This window comes from Scomber scombrus, chromosome 17, assembly GCF_963691925.1.
Source record: "Scomber scombrus chromosome 17, fScoSco1.1, whole genome shotgun sequence".
NCBI lineage: Eukaryota > Metazoa > Chordata > Actinopteri > Scombriformes > Scombridae > Scomber > Scomber scombrus.
The window spans coordinates 2,042,841-2,061,163 of NC_084986.1; the positions used below are offsets into that span (position 1 = coordinate 2,042,841).

General features: G+C 39.6%; 1 long non-coding RNA gene across 1 annotated transcript; it reads left to right on the top strand.

Moving 5' to 3' along the window:
• Nucleotides 1-4,549: 4,549 nt before the first annotated feature.
• LOC133997273 (uncharacterized) lies at nucleotides 4,550-4,998 on the top strand. The gene is made up of 3 exons (XR_009927274.1): nucleotides 4,550-4,650; nucleotides 4,736-4,767; nucleotides 4,853-4,998. It is a non-coding gene; the product is annotated as an uncharacterized LOC133997273 (long non-coding RNA).
• The last annotated feature ends 13,325 nt before the right edge of the window (nucleotides 4,999-18,323 follow it).

The following is an 18,323-nucleotide window of genomic DNA, read 5'->3' on the forward strand; positions in this document are numbered from 1 at the left end:
TCTGGGAGTTCGAGGCTCTTTCAAATTCATTTATTTGTATATGTGAGATTATTTCTGATTGTGCTGAATTATAGACTGTATATAAGAAATGTATGAAACATCCGTGATGTCACCCATTGGTTTGTGGACTGCTGCTCGGAAGCCAATAGTATTGGATCTGAGCAGCGCCATTTTGAAAATGTCAGGTGCATGCTGGGAAAAATAAAAACACGGATTCTACTTATATGGGCATCAGGAGGAGCATGAGGCGCCCTCCTGAACCTGTTAACCAATCAACCTGTCAAACATGACGTAGCCACGCCCTAATGCATACCCTGCTTTATCGTCACATATAAAATCAGGGAGGCCAAAATGTCCCAAATGAACATCATACTGCATTGAAGAAGGCTTTAAACTAGCGATTGAGACCATAAACACATTTTGAAAACGTTTACTGAGGTTAGAAATCAAGTGAGAAGTTGGTGAATTCTCCATTGACTTGTATAGAGACGGAAGTCCTTTTGACACCAAAACAGTCGCCCCCTGGTGGCCTTTTGATAGAATGCAGTTTTAAGTTACTTCCACGTTGGCCTCATTGCAGAGGACCAGAACTCCCCGCCTGTGCTTAATGTGCAGCAGCAGAAACCTAAAGGTCATAGAAGTTGGGTTGTGATTTGTTAGTTTTCAGCATGAGTGTGTCAGACTTTTTGTTTCTTTGTGTTGTTTTTCACAGGAGATGAATGATGAAGATGATGAATATGATGATTGTGCGGTGAACTCTGAAAACTGATCAACAACTTCCACACCAACATCAGCTCACCAGAGAAACGACTCCCTGACTGTTATATCATTAATATCCTCTCAGTTTTACATGAGTAGTTGAATTCTTTACATAAAGAAAGAATCATAAGATCACTTTGAGATTTTGACCGTTTTTATGATGATTTTCAGGATTTATTATTGTAATAGCTTTATTTGTCCAGCAGGGGGTGTAGTGAGTTAACTAGTAGCACTGTGTTCAAAGGAGGCTGTCTGGAGTGTAAATAAGAAATGTTCATATGTTTTCTGTCCTGAGACACTTTTTAGTTTGACAAGAATATTAACATCTGGCTTTTATTTCTAGTTATGTAAGAAGCAGAGTGTGAGTTTTATGAAATGTCTTTTGCTGCATTATGCCGCTATCTTTTCTCATGTTTTCACTCATTTAACTTCCTTGAATCTGCTTCAAGTGGAGGAATTTAGACCTTAATTTTGACTTTAAGACTTTTTGGCTGCTTTTTAAGTTGCAGCAGCTGAAGCTCAGTTTCATGTTTAATTGTACAGAAGAAATCATTTTAACTTTCATTCATGATTGTTGTTAACATGTTTATCAGGAGTCCAACATGTGTTTGGTTTGAATGAGTCTTCCTGCAGTCAGTAACAGTCTTCTCTATATTATATCTCTTTTCAACTTAATATACAAATAAAGTAATGTTTACCATTTAATTTTAATGTGTTTTGTACTTATTTCATGTACAAACAGTGTTGTGCTGCTGTTGTTTCCAGGTTCTCACCAAAAGACTTCACACGTCTCTCATTTCTCAGAAAAAATGAACTGCAAAGATAAAATGAGGAACTAAAAGGTGTCAAACCACTAAAACATCATCTCATCTGTTCTTTCCAGCAGCTACAGCATCACCATGTTGCATTATGAGCATCTAGACTCAAAGTTTGACTCTTCATCAGTCTGTTCATGTGTGCTGTCAAACATCACCATGAACCCTGTCTGTTTTCTAATAAACAGTATATACAGAAAGAAGAGATGCATTGCTGCAAACATTTATCTTAAAAAATAATCTTCACACGTTCAACTTCCTCAGTTTTTGTCTTCTTCCTTTCATGAGGTCAAACACGTCATTGACAGAAATGCATCATGGCATCATGTCTGTAGCTTCTGTTCTTGCTGATAAAAAGACTGTTTGGATGAAATTGGGATGAACTCTGTCAACTTACAGTGAATTCAACACCTGACAGAAAACAGAATAAAACAGACTAAATGTCTCTACAACACAAACTACTGTACAGACTCTGTAAGTTGAGAGCATCGATCTTCACACGTTCAACTTCCTCTTTTTATTAATAGGAAGTCAAACATGTCATTGTCACAAACACACCCTGGTACCGAACACAGTGTGCACTTGTTGAATCTTAATATAGTTTAAAATGGCTGCTCTGAATGCAGAAACATATTTCTTTACCTTGTGATCCATGATTACATCCCAGTTTCACAGGATGTTTGCCAGATGTTGCAGTTATGTGATATGTGTCTTGACCAATATTGGGATGCTACAGAAAATGGGTTTCTTTAGAAGGAAATCAATAAATGTAAATACATGTCTTGTGCACAAGATGTGAGAAAACAGGAAGTAATTTGAAATGCAGCAGTGTAGAGGAAGTGTGTTGTGATTGGATGGACACATACAGCCTTAACTTCTACACTATCTAATCCTTCTTGTATTTACTCTTGGCTGATTATAATTTAAGATCTTATATAGATATAGGAGATTATATAAGATACTGCAGATGTGAGTGATAGCTTTCATGTAAATTACAAAAACGTTACAATTTAAAGTGAATATGCTCCGACTAAAAAGTTGTTAATTTACAAGTGAGAAAAAAAGACTGATGCCGCAAAGAGGAGGAGACACTTTGCTCATTAAAGGAAGTAGATAGTTTATTTCTGCATTTTGAGAGTTGAGAGTGAGAGAACGAGACAGAGAGAAAGACAAAGAAGCACGATGGTTGAACTCAGATGGATTAAAATGTTTTTATTTCTGATTCTGGGGCTTCAGTTTACAGGTAAGATACAAAAATCCTCTTCACTAACCTTCATTTTACTGAGACAGTCAAATAAGATACTTATTTATAACATTCACACTCAGTCATATTCTTATTTCAGTTCATTTATCACATTTCTCTCTCAAATTCTCAACAGCAGTAACTGGACAAAGTCTCCTCGGCATCACTGTCAGAGATGGAGATGAAGCCACTTTGTCCTGTAAAAATGTGATGACTGATCAGTATAAATGTGACAGTACTGTGTGGATCTTCAGTGGTTCAAGAAACACAGCAGTAGAGCTAATTAGACTTGGGCAGATTGGTGAAAATGCCAAAGCTAAATCAGACAGACTGAGTGTTGCAGCGAACTGTTCTCTGGTTATAAAGAAAGTCACAGTTGAGGATGTTGGTCGTTACTTCTGCAGACAGTACGACAGATCAGGACAACAACAAGGTCAAGACTCTGTGGTTGAACTGTCTGTTGTAAGCAGTGAGTATTTACATCATAACGTTTTCAGCTCAAACTGTCTTGTTAGAACAATATACTGAAACATTACAATAGTTATGATTACAGTGATGAAGTTAATTTCAACTGATATGTTCATATGATGTTATATTTATGAATGCGTCTATGAGCGCTCAAAACTTCATGTGCGCTCGTTCTAGTTGGCACAGTGTATGTAAATGAACCACAAAACCAGCAGCCAATCACAGACTGGGAGGGGAGGAAGCAGCCTGATTGTTGAGCTAGACAAACGGCTAAGTGGCTATGCTGAAACATTACAGCTCAAACTGTCTTGTTAAAATAATATACTGAAACATTACAATAATTATGATCACAGTGATGAAGTTAATTTTACTCTTGTTGTCTTTCTCTCACAATATCTCCATCTTTACCAGTGACTGAACATAAGGACTCTGATAAGGTGAAGTTAGGCTGCTCTGTGTCGACATATGGCCGGTGCAGACACACAGTGAAGTGGCTGTACAGAGGAAGTGACTGGGACATAAATACCACAGACGTAAAGACATCACAGTCTTCATGCTCAGCCACTATGTTGTTGTCGGCTGATCATTTTATTTACACATCAAATTATGAGCCTTTGCAGTGTAATGTCACAAATATCAGCAGTGGAAAAGTGCAGCTGTATAAGTTCAGCTCTCAGTTGTCAGGTAAGAAACCAGGTGAGAAGATAATGAGCTGTTTAAAATTACTTTATTCTGATATGACAAATAAGTAGTTGAAGTATTTTGAGGTTTCATTTGGTAAAAAATCATCCTTGTTTAGTCACTGTGCAGTTTTTTTTATTCATTTCTTTTTTGTTCATTCTTCCAGGAAATGATGCAACAAAACCACCAATGACACAAACGACTGATGTGATGAAACCATCAACTTTAAACACAACAGAACAAACAGGTAAGAAGCAGGTTCAAACACTTTACAGATTGTCCATAACAGAAATATAACAGACAGAAAAACTTTGTTTTATTTGTTAGTATGTGTAAATGTTTAAAGTGGCTTTATTTATTTGTATCTATTAACACTGGTTCATTAACTCATCAACAGGAGTTGTGAATGTCAATTATACACCTGTATAAGTAGATTTGTTCAAATATAATTCAAGTGACAGACACATGAACCTTCTTCTTAAATATGACAACCTGCCAAAATATTTAACATGTACAAACTTCCTTTACTTTCATGTTGTTTCTGTGATTAATACTCTACAGCTTGTGCAGATTGTTCTGCTCTGATCTACATAATGTTGGTGATGCGTGTGGTTGAATTCGTCCTCATCACTGTTGTTACTGTTCTCATCACTGTTGTTACTGTTCGTCACTTCAGAGCTCGAGGTGAGAAAATGTTCACCAACCTTTGTTCAGTCTGATTAACACAAACTGTAAGTTTAGAGCTGAAATGTTCCTCTGATTTGTTTAGCAGGGAACCAGAGACCACCTGATGACCACACTGTGAGTTGATGTATAAAATCAACTAATAACTTCCATGTTACTGTAATGCAGGACTGTGAATGTCTCACTGTTTGTGTTTGTGCAGGTTTCTTACTCAGTAAGAAGCAGAACAGCGAGGCGTTCAGGTCCAGCAGCCAGTCAGGTAAATATGTGATGGTGCGTTCAGGGTCTGCTGACTCCACTGTGACCTGTGTTCAGTTTTAAAACTTCAACAGTCAGCTGGGAGGAAAATCTGGGAGTTTGAGACTCTTTCAAATTCATTTATTTGTATATGTGAGATTATTTCTGATTGTGCTGAATGTGGAGCAGCAGAAACCTATAGGTCATAGAAGTTGGGTTGTGATTTGTTAGTTTTCAGCATGAGTTTGTCCAACTTTGTGTTTCTTTGTGTTGTTTTTCACAGGAGATGAATGATGAAGATGATGAATATGATGATTGTGCGGTGAACTATGAGAACTGATCAACCACTTCCACACCAACATCAGCTCACCAGAGAAACGACTCCCTGACTGTTATATCATTAATATCCTCTCAGTTTTACATGAGTAGTTGAATTCTTTACATAAAGAAAGAATCATAACATCACTTTGAGATTTTGACAGTTTTTATGATGATTTTCAGGATTTATTGTTGTAATAGCTTCATTTGTCCAGCAGGGGGTGTAGTGAGTTAACTAGTAGCACTGTGTTCAAAGGAGGCTGTCTGGAGTGTAAATGATAAATGTTTATATGTTTTGTGTCCTGAGACACTTTTTAGTTTGACAAGAATATTAACATCTGGATTTTATTTTTAGTTATGTAAGAAGCATAGTGTAAGTTTTATGAAATGTATTTTTCTGCATTATGTCTCTAACTTTTCTTATGTTTTCACTCATTTAACTCCCTTAAATCTGAGAAATCTTAATTTAGACTTTCTTGGCAGCTTTTTAAGTTTTAAGTTGCAGCAGCTGCAGCTCAGTTTCATGCTTAAGTGTACAGAAGAAAAAAATGTAACTTTCATTTATCATTGTTGTTAACATGTATTTGGTTTGAATGAGTCTTCCTGCAGTCAGTAACAGCCTTTTCTTTATCATATCTCTTTTCAACTTAATATACAAATAAAGAAATGTTTACCATTTAATTTTACTGTGTTTTGTACTTATTTCTTGTACTAACAGTGTTGTGCTGCTGTTGTTTCCACATTCTCACCAAAACACTTCACACGTCTCTCATTTCTCAGAAAAAATGAACTGCAAAGATAAAATGAGGAACTAAAAGGTGTCAAACCACTAAAACATCATGTCATCTGTTCCTTCCAGCAGCTACAGCATCACCATGTTGCATCTAGACTCAAAGTTTGACTCTTCATCAGTCTGTTCATGTGTGCTGTCAAACATCACCATGAATCCTGTCTGTTTTCTAATAAACTATATACAGAAAAGAAGAGTTGCATTGCTGCAAACATTTATCTTAAATAACAATCTTCACACGTTCAACTTCCTCAGTTCTCGTCTTCTTCCTTTCATGAGGTCAAACACGTCATTGACAGAAATGCTAAAAAAGACAGTTTGGATGAAATTGGGATGAACTCTGTCAATGTACAGTGAATTCAACACCTGACAGAAAACAGAATAAAACAGACTGAATGTCTCTACAACACAAACTACTGTACAGACTCTGTAAGTTGAGAGCAACGATCTTCACACGTTCAACTTCCTCTTCTTATTAATAGGAGGTCAAACACGTCATTGTCACGAATACACCCTGCCAGGGTAGTGTACACTTGTTGATTCTTAATATAGTTTAATATGGCTGCTCTGAATGCAGAAACATATTTCTTTACCTTGTGATCCATGATTACATCCCAGTTTCACAGGATCTTTGTCAGATGTTGCAGTTATGTGATATGTGTCTTAACCAATATTGGGATGCTAAAGAAAGTTTTTTTTTAGAAGGAAATCAATAAATGTAAATACATGTCCTGTGCACAAGATGTGAGAAAAAAGGAAGTACTTTGAAATGCAGAAGTGGAAAGGAAGTATGTTGTGGTCTTAGTATAGAGTCGCTTGACACATTGTGGTGCAGCTGTGGCTCAGGAGGTAGAGCGGTCATCAATCAATTGGAAGATTGGTGGTTCGATTCCCGGCTCCTCCGGTCCACATGTTGATGTGTCCTTGGGCAAGATACTTAAAACCAAATCGCTCCTGTTTCTGTGCCCATGGTGTATAAATCTGTATGAATGATTAGTTTCCTCCTAATGGTTGGCACCCTGTGTGGTAACTCCTGTCATCAGTGTAAAATCATAGAAGTGCTCATAATGACCATTTCCATTAGGGATAGTACCTGGTACTTGGTTTGGTATCTGCTCTGGTGAGGTTCTAAGCTAGCCGATACTAAAGTAGATACTAAAATGTGACTTCATTAACATTCATGTACTATTAATGCATTCAATAACCTAAACTTCTTCCCCAGAGTTGTCTGTGCTTTCTCGTCTCACAGGTAATCTGGGCCTGTGGACGTCTGGATGACAGATTCCTGCCCCGGAGCTTCTAACTTCAATGTTGATTTTCAATGTGCTTCTCTCTCTCTCTCTCTCTCTCTCTCTCTCTCTCTCTCTCTCTCTCTCTCTCTCTCTCTCGGGCCTGGCCTCGAACTCCCATCCTCTTCAGGAGCTTAGACGTGGCTATAAACCCCTTTACAGCTGACCTCGACCAGGAGGACCAGCCTCGTTGTTCTCTGGTGGAAAGATAAGCCTTTGGCCGACGTCAGCCTGCATTTTCCAGTCCTGGGCAGCATCCAGGAGGTCGACTCCATCCTTTGCAGATGGTTTTCCAAGAAGTTGCCCAGCTTTCACAAAGCAGATTGTGTTTGGGAAATCGGACATCGGAGGAGGGAGGGCATTGGTGGTGGATATCTTTCAATCCGAGGTAATGTCCAGTTGTTGCAGGACCCTGTTGTGCCTCCAGGTGTAGCGGCCATGTGAGAGACGGTAGGATGTGCTATGATGTTGCTGGGGTTTGGCAGAGGCGACATGATGGATCTTCTCCAACCCAGATGTAGATTCCTGGGTGTCGGAAAACCATCATAGGTGGCCGTGATGATGAAGCTGATTTAGCTTCTTTCCATCTTCCACAGATCTCTCCAGGTGAGTTTGGAGCTAGGCCACTTGTACTAAACCCTGTTTAGACTGTGAGACTGCCTTAGCACATCTCTCTGCCTCCACCTTTATCCTTTCGATGGATGTAACCTTGTGCCAAGTTGGACGACTTGCTCCAAGACCAAAAACTGCTGCATTTTTTCATCAGTCAGACTATTGATGCTTTCTAAACAGATCTGTGGTTCAAAATTTAGGTATGGACACTTTTTATGAGGGGATTCTTAGACCAGGTCAAAATTAAACTGGAACATACTATGAGGGTGTAGAATATGAACAGTAAGGGTTAAAAACTGCTTTCTGATTGGCCTCCTTCAGTTTTCCCACGCCCACTTTTATTGGCAGCCAATTGTTGTTGTTTCATGTTTTTTAATCTACTGTGATTGGACAGTTCCGGCTGTCATTCACGCCCTCCCGTCAGCTGCTGTCACTCAAACACCTGTTGACGGTAGGTTCAGGAGATGACGTTAAAGTGGAGCCGCGGGAAATTAAAGAAGATTATTTGGTAATTTATCTACAAAAACATAATTTCACAAGACTTTCACTTGAAGAGAGAAAGAGGATAAAGCAGTTTGGACCGGACCGGCTTCAGCAGCAGCAGGTGATGGAGGAGCTGAGACCCGGAGCTTCTTCCGCTGCTGTTATGATAAACAGAGCTGGCTAGCTGGATGCAGTGTGAGTTATTCCTTTTATTGCTTTATCTGTTTGCTGTTTCAAAGTATCAGCACCGAAACGTCTGAAAAATGCAAACACTAAAGTAGCTGCAGCCATCAAGACAATAACATGAAGCTAAGTTGTTTTTAGCAGACTTAGCATTGCTGAGCTCTTTCTGCAGCTGTTTCACCACATCTGGACCTCCTTTATGCCAAGCTCCAGAAGAGGAACATAGATTCAGTCCATATCAGGTAGTAGCTGCATTCCTCTTATTAATATTGTAAAGTGTTAAAAAATACTTTATAAAAGACATAACTATGAAGAGGAAAAAACTAAAATGCGTAAATGCAGGATAAGAAATGATGGAAGTAACTTTGACTATTACAGTTAATCTGGGGTACATTTCATTATTAAAATAAGAAGTTAAATAAGTCAGAGCAGTGTATAGTGCTTAATGCGCCATCTAGTGTCATATTTAGGTATTGCAACAACTAACAGATTACAGTGAAATCAGGACTGAAGACACAATAACTAAAATATAGGTGGTGTCTCTCTTTTATGGAGATGTTTCATAATGTTGTGTGTGTGTGTGTGTGTGTGTGTGCAGATCGACAATCTGTGTGTAAATGTGTAATCTGTAAATATAAACACCTTCCACAAATACAAACAAAAGATTTGCATACTCATAAAATATTTTGCAAATATAAAACGGATCTCCAAATACACAAACAAATTCCACAAATAAAAAAAAATATCTGTGAATACATTAAATTAATTAACAGATAAATGAAAAAGCATTTCCGCCGGACCGAACGAAAATCAACTCGTATCACTCGGCCATTTTCGGATAGCAACTGATGACGTCATTTCTGCATTTCAAAGTAAGAGCACGCAGTCTTTCTATGAGCTTGTATTTGTGGAAGGTGTTTATATTTACAGATTACACATTTACACACAGATTGTCGATCAGCACACACACATCATTATGAAACAAATCTTACTCCATATACTATACATGGGACAAACCAGGGAACATTATAGTGTGTTGTGTTGTTTTTAGATTTATTTTATTTTATTATTTTTATTTTTTTGCTGCTGTATCAAGTGGTGCTACAGTTTGGACCACCAACCATCAAACATTTTTCTCACTGTTAAATGGCCTGAAGTTATTCTCTGAACAGCACATCTCTCATCACATGTATGGTATGCATGTGGCCACTAGGGGGCAGTAGAGTCCATGAATCAAGTTTAACCCCAATCGGTGAAATCCTGAATACTGCAGGAAGCAATACAAGTTCAACATTATCTCTCCTGACCAGCAGTTCTGAAAAACAGGTACAATTAGTGTTAAATAGGCTGTAACAAACAGAAACATCACCCTTTAAAATGATCACAGACACTTTGTAGAATTTTTACCTAAATCAAACTTTTAATTTACATTGAAGGATATTGTTGCACATGTTTATCTGTTCTCAATAGATAAAACTAGAATTTTAAACTGTGTTATTTATGTATTAATTTATTCATTCATTCATTTTGTGATCTATTTATTTATGTATTTTTATATATTTTTTATTATTTTTATTAATGTATTTATTATTTTAATTAATGTATTTATTTATTTATTCATTCATTTTGTAATCTATTTATTTATTTATGTATTTTTATATTTTTTTATTATTTTTATTAATGTATTTATTTATTCATTTTGTAATCTAATTATTTATTGATTTATTTTTATATTCTTTTATTATTTTTATTAATGTATATATTATTTTTATTAATTTTTTTATTTATTTACTTATTCATTTTGTAATCTATTTTTTATTTATTTATTTATATATTTTTTTAAATTATTTTTATTAATTTATTTATTCATTTATTCATTTTGTAATCTAATTATTTATTTATTTATTTATATATATTTGTTTATTCTTTTTATTAATGTATTTATTTATTTATTTAATATATTTATTTATTTGTATATTTATTTGTTTATTTATTTTATTTTTTATTTTATTTTCCCTTTTGGTTTGTCTCTATTTCTAGATTTCTAGGGAGATGAAGAAAACAAGGATTATTTATTGTATTTAAGGTCAATGACCGAACTAAACTAAATACCTGTTCCAACACTGTAAAACAACATGAGTGAAATGCCAACTTTAAACTGCATGAATCAACATGTGCGGCCCCTGATGACGGAGCAGTGAACGATGTATCTCTCATTTAAAGTGTTGAAGTGTTGAAACTCTGCAGCTTCCCCCCAAAAAACGTCACCCTGCAAAAATCCTATCAATATTCTACCAACAAATGTTCTTCCATAAGGAGAAAAGTATGTACCAGGAGCTCAAATCTGCCCACACACACACACACACACACACATGCACACACACACACACACACACACACACACACACACACACACACACACACACACACACACATTGAGCTCCAGAGGATTTAGATATGTCTGTGTTATATAAAGAGTAATACCTTCGCCTCACCAAGACTTGTACTCCACACACACACACACACACACACACACACACACACACACACACACACACACACACACACACACACACACATTTCAGTTCACCTCACCAGGAGTGATTTCCAGCTTAATGTTACCCTCCAATCTCCGGCTGCCTTTTTATACCCACAAAAGAAAGAACAGCCAGGCTGCGTCCAAAGATTCCTTTTATTTCTATTTTTTACCACCTGCCTTTCGTCACAGCGCTTTGCAAACTCCCTCGCTCCACACTCCCTCTTTTTTTTTTTTTTTTGCTCCCCTTTCTATCTCTGTCTCCCACACACGCTGTCTCTTTCTTTTATTATTTTGTCTCTTCTCGTCCCAGGAACTCCTCCTTCCTTTCTGCAGGCTGCTCAACCTGCAGAAAGGGGAAACTGTCTGTCTGGTTTCAGTGTTTCTCTGCAGACATGCCAAGCTTAAAAAATATATATATATATATATATATATTTATAAACATTGGAGGAGACAGTGTTTTTCACCTGTCCTTCCTTCCTCCCTTCCTCCTTCTTTCCTTCCTTCCTTCCTTCCTTTACTTCCTCCCTTCCTTCCTTCTTTCTTTCCTTCCTCGATTCCTCTTTTCCTTTCTCCCTCCCTCCCTCCCTCCCTCCCTCCCTCCCTCCCTCCTACCTTCCTTCCTTTCTTCCCCCCTTCCATCCTTCCTTCCTCCCTTCCTTCTTTTCTTTCCTCCCTTCTTTCCTCCCTCCTTTCCTTCTTTCTTCCTCCCTTCCATCCTTCTTTCCTCCCTCCTACCTTCCTTCCTTCCTTCCTTTCCTTTCCTTTCCTTTCCTCCCTTCCTTCCTCCCTCCTTTCCTTCCTTCTTCCTCACTTCTTTCCTTCATTCTTCCTCCCTTCCTTCCTTCCTCCCTCTTTTCTTTCCTTATTCCTTTCTTCCATCCATCCATCCTTCCTTCCTTGCTCCCTTCCATCCTTCCTTCTTCCTCCCTTCTTTAATTGACAGTACTTTTTCTACTACATACAGCAACCTCTTGGCTTCATAATAAAGTCCTTTGAGACATCGACAGTGTTTTAATACAGTAGTTCTTGGACTTGAATTGAGGTGTACAGCACAGAGGAATGAGATATTTGCACACCGGGTGTTGGATACACACAACAATACTTGTAAGTAAATCGTTTTTTGGCTCCAAACATGAAGATTTGCTTGAAAATAAGACAAAGACAATCCCCAGTTGTATCCTTTAATCACAGTTCACACAGCTCCAGAGCATCAGGAGACTTTATGCAACTTGTTTTCACAGGTAGACGCGTGTCACTTTAACTCTAATTACAGCAGTATGATATCTATTCATCTCATACAATTAATGACATGTCACTGTAAAAACACACACTCACACACACAGAAACACACACACACACACACGCACACATACACACACACACACACACACACACACAGAGAGAGAGAGAGAGAGAGAGAGAGAGAGAGAGAGAGAAACAGCAGTTCACAGTTCACAGAGATAATGTACTGTACATACCGCTGTGTGTGTGTGTGTGTGTGTGTGTGTGTGTGTGTGTGTGTGTGTGTGTGTGTGTGTGTGTGTGTATGTGTGTGTGTGTGTGTGTGTGTGTGTGTGTGTGTATGTGTGTGTGTGTGTGTGTGTGTGTGTGTGTGTGTGTGTGTGTGTGTGACATTCTTTCTAAATGACTAAAACACAAAGTCTAAGCATACAGTTAAATATGATCATAAAGCCACGCAGGCGTCTGATTGGTTGGTTTGAATTAACTTCTGTGACCAGTTTACTCTACCTGAGTGTTTATTGGCTGGATAAATGGACCTATGAGGGAGTAAGAAATACACCTACACACACACACACACACACACACACACACGTAAAAACAAACACACACTCCGCTGGGCCCTGAGGTAGAGAATTACAGGTATTAGAGTGCAGACAGATAGGTATGTCTGCTCTGCTTCAGATATGAGCTGAAAGCCCTGTGAGCAGACTGGCTTAGGGCACTTCAATAATATACCTCTTTGCAAGTGTGTGTGTGTGTCTGTGTCTGTGTGTGTGTGTGTGTGTGTGTGTGTGTGTGTGTGTGTGTGTGTGTGTTTGTGTGTGTGTGTGTGTGTATAGTAGAGACAGTGGGAGAGAGTGTACGCCACTAGAGGACTCTGTTACACACAAAAGGAATAAAAAGAAGGTGTGTTAGTGTTAAAAGCACTCAGCTCTAATCCCAGTCCTTAAAAACACACATGTTAATAACCTGGTGACACACACACACACACACACACACACATACACAGAGAGAGAGACTGGATCCAGTCCAGTTTGCCTACAAGTTAAAGCGCAGTGACCAGTCTCACCATTTTAACCCTCCTGTTGTCCTCAGGTCAAGGAAGGACAGGAGGAAAGAAGGAAGGAAGGAAAGGAAGAAGGAAGGCAGGAAGGAAAGAAGGTAAGGAGTAAGAAGGAAGGGAGGAAGGAAGGAAGGAAGGAAGGAAAGGAGGAAGGAAGTATGGAAGGAGGAAGGAGCAAAGAAAGAGGGAAGGAAGGGAAGAATGAAAGAACAATTAAAGAAAGAGGGAGGGAGGAAGGAAGGAAGGAACAGTCAAAAGAGATGGGGTCAATTTGACCCGGGAGGACCGGTGGACTCAACACACCCCAACCCCCCCCCACACACATGACTGCACATCAACCTGACGCTGCTTTTATGGAAGTTTTTTTTGTATATTATTGTTGTTTTCAATCCAGTAAGTTGATTTTAAACACAGTACCCCCCACCCCAAGAAAAGCTCTTCTCAGTCATCTCCTGCAGCAGTGAAGGAATGACACTTTAAAGCTCTCACTATCAAAGCCTCGCTGGTAGAACAAGTTCAATCATTTAAATACCTTATGCTTTTCCCAGCACATCGACTCTGTGTGTCAGAGAGCTCAGCATGCTGAGCACCACCTGCTGAGAAAAGGACATTTTAACCCTAACCCCCTATTTTCTTACAGGGCACTGTTTCAGCCACAATAAAGAAGAAAACTAACTGAATCTATAGTCTCTTCACCTCCAAACTCATAATAAACTCCTGCATAACTAATCAACCAAAATAACTGGTTCACCCAGGTGGGGTGAAATGATGCTAATGCGGAAGTAACTTAAAACTGCATTCTATCAAAAGGCCACCAGGGGGCGACCGTTTTGGTGTCAAAAGGACTTCCGTCTCTATACAAGTCAATGGAGAATTCACCAACTTCTCACTTGATTTCTAACCTCAGTAAACGTTTTCAAAATGTGTTTATGGTCTCAATCGCTAGTTTAAAGCCTTCTTCAATGCAGTATGATGTTCATTTGGGACATTTTGGCCTCCCTGATTTTATATGTGATGATAAAGCAGGGTATGCATTAGGGCGTGGCTACGTGGTGATTGACAGGTTGATTGGTTCACAGGTTCAGGAGGGCGCCTCATGCTCCTCCTGATACCCATATAAGTAGAATCACTGTTTTTATTTTTCCCAGCATGCACCAGATCCGATACTATTGGCCTCCGAGCAGCAGTCCATTGACCAATGGGTGACGTCACGGATGTTACGTCCATTTCTTATATACAGTCTATGGGTTCACCCTAAACTCCTTTATCTGAACTGTCAGGACCCATTCTCCAGCCCTTCCAGTTACTGTCAAACTGGCCTTTTTATCCCCTCTGTGAAAACTCAAACAGGCTCCTGTTTAACACTGTTACTGTCAGTGGTGGTAGAAGTTTTCTGTTCAACTATCTGCAGGTGGAGCTCTTTTCTCAGTTTGTGGAGCCACTCATGACTATTTCTGACAAAATAAACTAGTTATCAGATATTTTAAAACATCTTATAAACCGTATTATACATTAAATCACATCTGTGTTGTAGCTCTTTCGTATCATATCAGACGTTTTTATAAAAATGCTGCAGGTTACGACTTAAACACGAGCATGAAAATTGGAAAACGAGGAGAATATTATGAGGTTTTTTACTCTTTCTTTTGATGTTTCTGTGGGACTAATGCTTCATGTAGGCCGGTGAGAGCTGTGAAGGAAGAATTCATTATTACAGATTGAGCTGGGTCACACTGTCTAATCCCGAGACCCCTACCTGTCTGACTGCTGCACAGGCCTGGGAAAAAACCTCTCTGACTCACACACACACACACGCACACTCACACACACACACACACACACACACACACACGCACACACACACACTGTCCTCCCCTTCCCTTCCAAACTCTCTTTTCTCACCCAATCCTCAGGCTCTCTCGCCACAAATCCCTCCTGGAATCTCAGACCTGTGTGTGAACCCGACTGCGGTCTGACTGATATTAGTTGAGTGTGTGTGTTTTTTTTTTAAAGACTGAGACGATATCTGATCCTTGAAGGGTTGAAGATGCTGACAGCGTCCATATCTGTAAATCTGAGCCTTTTTAAGACAAATAAATTCAGTTTAAACCCAATAGTAGTCATGCAGAAAAAGAGTTAACCTTTGTGTCGTCCTTCCGGGTCAAATTGACCCTGTCTGTTTTGACTGTTCCTTCTTTCCTTCCTCCCTCCTTCCTTCCTTCCTTCCTTCCGTCTGTCCTTCCTCCCTCCCTCCTTCTCTCTTTCTTCCTTCCTTCTGTCCTTCCTTCCTCCCTCCCTGCCTCCCTCTTTCCTTCCTTCCTTTCCTTCCTCCCTTCCTTCTTTCCTCACTCCCTCCTTCTCTCTTTATTTCCTCCACCCTACCTTCCTCCCTTCCTTCTTTCCTGTCCTTCCTCCCTTCTTTCTTTCCTCCCTCCCTCCTTCTCTCTTTCTTTCCTCCCCCCTACCTTCCTCCCTTCCTCTTTTCCTTTCTCCCTTCCTTCTTTCTTCCCTCCCTCCTACCTTCCTTCCTTACTTATTTCCTCCCTCCCTCCTTTCCTCCCTTCCTTCCTCCCTTAACTTCCTCCTTTCCTTCCTTCTTCCTTCCTCCTCCCTTCCTTTCTACTTTCCTTCCTTTTTCCTCCCTTCCTTCCTCCTTTCCTTCCTTATTCCTCCCTCCCTCCCTCCCTCCTTTCCTTCCTTCTTCCTCCCTTAACTTCCTCCTTTCCTTCCTTCTTCCTCCCTTCCTTCCTACTTTCCTTCCTCCTTTCCTTCCTTCTTCCCATCTTCCTCCCTTCCTTCCTCCTTTCCTTCCTTCTTCCTCCCTTCTTCCTCCCTTCCTTCCTCCCTTCCTCCCTTCCTTCCTCCCTTCTTCCTCCCTTCCTTCCTTGACTCGAGGACAACAGGAGGGTTAAATGTATCATTATAATTGAATATAATTCTACAGGCTTCCATTAAAACCAATGAAATATTTGTTATATAATCATGTAATCAATCAATCAGCACCATATGATTCACATCAGATTTTTAATAAACTTATTATTAATGCTTATTGTTCCAACCCCTAAATAAAGGAGACATCCAGCCAATAAGTCCAACACAAACAGAACAGCTGTAATCAGTAATTAGTTGAGACAATAATTCAAATAATCATTGTGGAAAAGTTTATTTTTTTCTCTCCTCTATTTACAGTAGACGACAAATGAGTGAGATGAGAGTCCCTAAAAGACACAGACACTCTCTCTTTGGTTTATACTGAATATGATCGGACTTAAAATGCACATAATTAACCATTTACATGCTGTTCATTTGACCCATTTTGACATTTGAGAGCCGTAAAAAACCCTTTATACACATTTACCTTCTCCCTTCCTTTCTCCCTCTCTCCCTCTTTCCTACTTTCCTCCCTCCCTCCTACCTTCCTTCCTTCTTTTTTCCTCCGTCCTTCGTTCCTCCCTTCATTCTTTCCTTTCCTCCATTCCTTCCTCCCTCCTTCCTTCCTTCTTCCTTCCCTCCTTCCTTCCTCCCTCCTTTCCTTGTTCTACCCTTCCTTTCTTCCTTATTCCTTCCTCCCTTCCATCCTTCCTCCCTCCCTCCCTTCCTTATTCCTTCCTCACTTCCTTCCTTCCTCTTCCCTCCCTTCCTTCTTCCTTCATCCCTCCCTTCCTTCCTTCTTCTCTCCCTCCCTCCCTTCCTTCCTTGACTCGAGGACAACAGGAGGGTTAAGTCATCAACTGGTCAAAATGTGAGTTTATCCAGTAATAAAAACAGCTAAATCTAAAGCATCTAGTGATAAATGTTTACTAAAAGCAGTTACGAGTTGAAACAGTCATGAGCTGCACCACTCGAGCAAAGTTCACTCTAGTTTTATTTTTATAGTTTGCTGTAATGATACTACACATGTGCACGGTACGGTAGTTAAACATTAGCGACAGTTGTGAACACATCAGACCTGGCAACATTTGTTTATATTTTATGGCTTGCTGCAATGAGCGTTGCAAAACAGCTCAATAGCGCCCCCTAGAAAATGTAAAAAATGGAGCCCCTCGCCCCAGATTGACGAAGACAACGCAATTTGGTACATGTATGTATCATGTAAAGACTGCACAAAAAAAAGTCTTTTGGACCCATACCCTTACTCTGACAGGAAGTCGGCCATTATGAATCGAATTTGCAATTTTGGCACCATTTTCGCGATTTTCCACACATCGTAAATAAACACCTCCTACAGATTTTATCCGACCGATTTTAAATTCAGTCATTATGATCTTAACCCTCCTGTTGTCCCTCGAGTCAAGGTAGGAAGGGAGGAAGAAGGAAGGATGGAAGGGAGGAAGAAGGAAGGAAGGAGGAAGGAAGGGTGGAAGAAGGAAGGAAGGAGGAAGGGAGGGAAGGAGGAGAAGGAAGGAAAGGAGGAAGAAGGAAAGGAAGGAAGGAAGGAAAGTAGGAAGGAGGAAGGGAGAAAGGAAAAGAGGAAGGAAGGAAGGAAGGGGGATGGAGGAATTTTCTTCCTTCTTCTTTCCTTCCTCCATCCTTTCCTTCCTTCTTCCTTCCTTCCTTTCCTCCCTCCTTCCCTCCTTTCTCCCTGCTTTCCTTCCTCCTTCCAACCTTCCTCCCTCCTTCCCTCTTCTTCCTTCCTTTCCTTCCTTTCTTTCCATCTTCCTCCCTCCCTCCTTCCTTCCTTCCTTCCCTTCTTCCTCCCTCCTTTCCTTTCCTTCCTTCTTCCTGCCTTCCTCCCTTCCATCTTTCCTTCCTCCCTTCCTTCCTTCCTTGACTCGAGGACAACAGGAGGGTTAAAGAAGTCCAAATCTCCTCTAACTTATAAACCGCTTCACTCATGTTCAGTTTGGATCTGCAGGAACTGGAGGAAGTGAACTTTAGAGCTTTAAATACTGCTCTATAAAGCTCTCTGTATAAAAC